We start from the raw sequence: 5,516 nt of genomic DNA, 5'->3' as shown, positions 1-5,516 counted from the left end.
GGGGCCAGACTCTTCTCAGTGGTGCCCACCAACAGGATAAGGGGCAACGGGCACAAACTGAAGCAGAGGAAGTTCCAGCTGAAGATGAGGAAGAACTTCTTCCCTCTGAGGGCGACGGAGCACTGGAACAGGCTGCCCAGGGAGGTTGTGGAGTCTCCTTCTCTGGAGATATTCAAAACCCACCTGGACAAGGTCCTGTGCAGCCTGCTCTGGGTGACCCTGCTTCGGCAGGGGGGTTGGACTAGATGACCCACAGAGGTCCCTTCCAACCCCGAACATTTTGTGAAACGCTGTGCTGCTTTGTGAGAGTTTAAGACCAAGGAATCAAATATTTCAGGTGCATTTCAACAGCCCCACGCAACTCAATACAAGTTTTTACAAAGCATCCTTATGATTTCTTTCACAATGATACAACACAACCCATGATCTTGGAGAACGAAATGCCAGATTTTTGCATCCCGTGTGCAGAAAACACAATCTTACGCAAGCCAAGATACTGAAGTAGATAAAATAACCAGAAAGTTCAAAAGGAGGAATAATGGAAATCTTGTACAACACAATTTAAGCATGATGGGGTAGAGGGTTCCCAGCAAACTTCAGCCACTCTTTGCAATGAGGTTCAGTCTCGCCCTTTCAGCCAGGCTAAATCCATCGGGAGTTGCACGGCGGGAGAGGGGATGGGGGAACGACGGTCGCACGCCATCAAGGCCAGCTCAACCTAGGCAAAGCTCCAGGTGCTGCCAACACCATTGAGATGAACGGCACGTGAAAGGGACCTCTGCAGCCCCACAAAGCAGCTGAGCAACGACAACAAGGAGCCAGGTTGGAGCTGGGACGCAGAACACCCTGGAAAGCACGCCTGGGAGATCTGCAGGGTATTCGCTTTACTCCAGCTCTAAAATAAAGTGACTGAAATCCGAAACGACACTGATTATCCAGGCAGCTTTAATACTCCTAGTCCTCAAGTACCTCTTCTCTGGACTAGATGACCCACAGAGGTCCCTTCCAACCCCTACCATTCTGTGATTCTGTGATTCTCTTTCCAGAGAAGAGCAACGAGGCTGGCGAAGGGTCTAGAGCACAAGTCTTATGAGGAGCAGCTGAAGGAACTGGGATTATTTAGTTTGGAGAAGAGGAGGATGAGGAGAGACCTTCTCGCTCTCTACAACTGCCTGAAAGGAGGTTGCAGTGAGGCAGGTGTTGGTCTCTTCTCCCAAGGAACCAGCGATAGGACGAGAGGAAATGGCCTCAAGTTGCATCAGGGGAGGTTCAGATTGGATACTGGGAAAAATGTCTTTACTGAAAGAGTGGTCAGGCATTGGAACAGGCTGCCCAGGGCGGTGGCTGAGTCCCCATCTCTGAAGGGGTTCAAAAAATGTGTAGATGTGGCACTTTGGGACATGGTTTAGCAGGCATGGGGGTGTTGGGTTCACAGTTGGACATGATGATCTTAGAGGTCTTTTCCAACCTTAAGGACTCTACGATTCTACCAGCACAGAGTGCTTGTCAAACACGGATCTCAGGAGCTTTTGCACACAACATTTCTCTGCCTTTTAAGACAGATAAAACCACTTGCCAGTATGTGAACGGCGAGGTCGGAGGATTTCAAGGACCAACAGGCAGGAGCATGGTCCCAGACCCTCCTGGGACGGCAGCCGAGCCCCAATACGCATGATGAAATCCCTCTTCAGAAGCGACATGCAACGGAGGGAGCAGGTTTTTGGGGGGAGCCAGGAGGGGAAACCTGATTAGCCTTTTTCATTAGACGGCCTGGTTTCCGTCTGAACATGAGGAAGAACTTTTTCCCTCTGAGGGTGACGGAGCACTGGAACAGGCTGCCCAGGGAGGTTGTGGAGTCTCCTTCTCTGGAGATATTCAAGACCCGCCTGGACAAGGTCCTGTGCAGCCTGCTGTAGGTGACCCTGCTTCAGCAGGAGGGTTGGACTAGATGACCCCCAGAGGTCCCTTCCAAACCCTACTATTCTGTGATTCTGTGATTCTGTGATTCACGATCTGTCAGTGCCTAAGCCGGGGCTGTCACCACTCACAGCCTGCTGTTTAGACGACAGCAATCCGTTTCCAAGCAAACAGTTCAGCAAACTCTGTCCTGCTTTCCCCATCCCCGCCCCCACCCCCGATTCTTCGGGGCGCAGCGCCCGCACACGCAGCAGCACGGAACGCCTTGCCTAATGTTTCACACTCGGAGGGCTCCTCCACCATGTGCTCGCCGTGTAATCCCCACAAAGAGCTTCCAAAAACAGCTGCAGCTCTCCTTAATTAGTCTCTGCGGGCAACGGGCGTTAATGATTTCACTCTGATGCGTAACTATTTTTGTTCTAAGCCCCGTGGTGCACCCCCCTTGAAGCCTCTCCACGCACCCTTCGTGGGTGGGTCTGTTGAATAGCATAACCGTATGGCCCAGCCCCTGCTTGAAAAGTCAAGTTCAGAGCAGGTAACCACCGGCACCAAGCTCCGAGGTGGTGTCACGTCCGGCAGGAAAGCATCGAGCAGCTCCATAACCAGTGGAGAAGTCAAACCAGATGAGGAGCTACAGGAGAGAGTACAGTGCAGGGCTACAAGGATGATGAGGGGGCTGGAGCATCTCTCCTATGAGGAAAGGCTGAGGGAGCTGGGCTTGTTCAGCCTGAAGAAGAGAAGGCTGAGAGGGGACCTTAGAAATGCCTCTAAATATCTGCAGGGTGGGGGTCAGGAGGATGGGGCCAGACTCTTTTCAGTGGTGCCCAGCGACAGGACAAGGGGCAATGGGCACAAACTGGAGCAGAGGAAGCTCCGTCTGAACATGAGGAAGAACTTCTTCCCTCTGAGGGTGACGGAGCCCTGGAACAGGCTGTCCAGGGAGGTCATGGAGTCTCCTTCTCTGGAGATATGCAAGACCCGCCTGGACAAGCTCCTGTGCAGCCTGCTGTAGGAGACCCTGCTTCGGCAGGGGGTTTGGACTAGATGACCCACAGAGGTCCCTTCCAACCCCGACCATTCTGTGATTCTGTGACCCCAAGGAATGGTCAACGTGGGGACCCAGCTTCCAGCAGCATTGCACCACCCTCCGCTTCAGAGTACATCATGCACGGATCCAGGGTCAAACCCGCCGACTACAGACACGCACGCTGTCTCCTCCAGCAAGAGCTCGCTGCGTTTGCTTGAGGGCTCCTTTAACACCAGCTGCCTTCCAAGAAACACAACGTCTTTACCGAGGCAAATGGGGCTCCAGGGTCTGAACAGAAGGTAGCAGAGAAGATGTTATCCCATCAAGCCGTTGTCTTGACTCAGCAGTTTGATGGAAGCCTTCAGCAAAAATAACTTCTTTAGCAAAAGCAGGTTCTGTAATAAAACCTAGCCAGTGTGTCTACCTATTCCCCTTATCAGGGGCCAGGTTTTAAAAGTAATTATAACAATTAACAGGCAAAAAAAAAAAAGCTGAGAATTACAACTCAGTGGCTGCAAAAGGAGCTCAAAGACCTGCTGTTGCGCTCAGGAATCAGATGCACAGCAGCCCAGCTCACCGCAGAGAACGGCTTGAGTGAAAATAGCCAAGCGCCTGGTAACTTTACCTCCAGCTTTATTGCATTCGGGTGACACAGTCTCACACTAAAACCTTCCCTGGGCACAGCTGCGTGACGGTAGATAGATATTTCAGTGGTGCCCACCAACAGGACAAGGGGCAATGGGCACAAACTGAAGCAGAGGAAGCTCCAGCTGAACATGAGGAAGAACTTCTTCCCTCTGAGGGTGACGGAGCCCTGGCACAGGCTGCCCAGGGAGGTTGTGGAGTCTCCTTCTCTGGAGATATTCAAGACCCACCTGGACAAGGACCTGTGCAGCCTGCTCTGGGTGACCCTGCTTCGGCAGGGGGGTTGGACTGGGTGACCCACAGAGGTCCCTTCCAACCCCCACCATTCTGTGATTCTGTGATAAGGGTCAAAACACCCCAGCGCGGGCTTTGCCCACTGGTGCTCTACAGTTTTGACCTTCAATCAAAGCAAAATTGCTCAGGCCAGACCCGGAGACGGCCCAGAAACTGTAGACTGCACCTTAGATGGGAAGCAAGACCCACACCGTTGTACCTCTAGCGCTGGGATGATGTGTTCCAGCTGACTGTTCTTCTCCAGGAGCTAAATGCGTGCTGTCCCCTATGTCTGCCCAACTCCTCATTCCATCAGCTCCAGTCCAACAAAATTGTCTTCCAGAGGGGGCTAACCACGCTGGAGCATAACAAAAGACAATCAATTAAGCAAAATCTTCCTACAAGCTCAGCAAAACCTTGCAACGATGTTTCTCAGGGACAAGTTCCTCCTCTTGATGTACCTGTGCGAGTCCCAGATGCGGCAGAGAGGTCCCCAGACATCGGCTGGCCTTTTGGGGAAGCAACGTGCTTCCTTCAGGGTGGTGGCTCCCCGGAACAGACGGCGTCGGTGCCATGTCTTCAAGCAATTAGAGGCTGGGAAGAGCGAGCAGAGCACTACAAGGCAGATTCCTCCTCTCATCCTCTGCCTCTTGAGTTTTTTCCCTTCCTGCTGAGTGCAGGTATGAGAAGGGAGGATGCCTGGGTGCCCTCAGGATCACCAGCTGCTTCAGCAAGAAGCCCCGAGGCACACGGGGAGAGGTACCTGGGGAGCAGCACCTTCCACGCGGAGCTTCATTCGCACCCGGGGATCTGCCAGCCCCTCCAGCAGCTCCTCCAGATTCAAGGTGAGGACGACACGAAAGGATATGCGGAGCCTGCAGGCTCCTGACAAGCTGCCAAAGCTGCTCTCAGGAGGGCAAAACCATCCACGCCCTGTTCAGAGCTCGAGAACTTCTTCGTTAACTTGCGACGCAGCTGGAGTACTGTGTCCAGTTCTGGGCTCCCCAGTTCAAGAAAGATGAGGAGCTACTGGAGAGAGTCCAGCGGAGGGCTACGAGGATGATGAGGGGACTGGAATATCTCCCCTACGAGGAGAGGCTGAGGGAGCTGGGCTTGTTCAGCCTGAAGAAGAGAAGGCTGCGAGGGGACCTTAGAAATGCTTCTAAATATCTGCAGGGTGGGTGTCAGGAGGATGGGGCCAAGCTCTTTTCAGTGCTGCCCAGTGACAGGACAAGGGGCAACGGGCACAAACTGAAGCAGAGGAAGCTCCAGCTGAACATGAGGAAGAACTTCTTCCCTCTGAGGGTGACGGAGCCCTGGCCCAGGCTGCCCAGGGAGGTTGTGGAGTCTCCTTCTCTGGAGATATTCAAGACCCACCTGGACAAGGTCCTGTGCAGCCTGCTCTGGGTGACCCTGCTTCGGCAGGGGGGTTGGGCTAGTTCCAACCCCTGCCATTCTGTGATTCTGTGATTCTGTCCCTCCACGGGTAACACCATCCGTCATCTCAACCGCGCGAGACTGCCGCCTGCCTTCGCTATCGTAATGTCACGTAGCGCAAGCTCTTGGTTGACAGAGCAATAAACCCCAAATCTCCCCCTTGATTAACGCAAGTGGTTTCAGACGTAAAACAATACAACCCAGCTCAAAGCTATTT

General features: G+C 53.3%; 1 long non-coding RNA gene across 1 annotated transcript; it reads right to left on the bottom strand.

Moving 5' to 3' along the window:
- Positions 1-2,756: 2,756 nt before the first annotated feature.
- Positions 2,757-4,892, bottom strand: LOC142360806 (uncharacterized). Its single transcript, XR_012763359.1, has 3 exons — positions 4,324-4,892; positions 4,083-4,220; positions 2,757-3,303 (listed from the first exon to the last, which is right to left on the bottom strand). It is a non-coding gene; the product is annotated as an uncharacterized LOC142360806 (long non-coding RNA).
- Between the last annotated feature and the right edge of the window lie 624 nt (positions 4,893-5,516).

Source organism: Opisthocomus hoazin, chromosome 3 (assembly GCF_030867145.1).
Source record: "Opisthocomus hoazin isolate bOpiHoa1 chromosome 3, bOpiHoa1.hap1, whole genome shotgun sequence".
In the NCBI taxonomy this organism is placed as follows: Eukaryota; Metazoa; Chordata; class Aves; order Opisthocomiformes; family Opisthocomidae; genus Opisthocomus; species Opisthocomus hoazin.
This window is presented reverse-complemented; position numbering and strand designations above follow the sequence as displayed.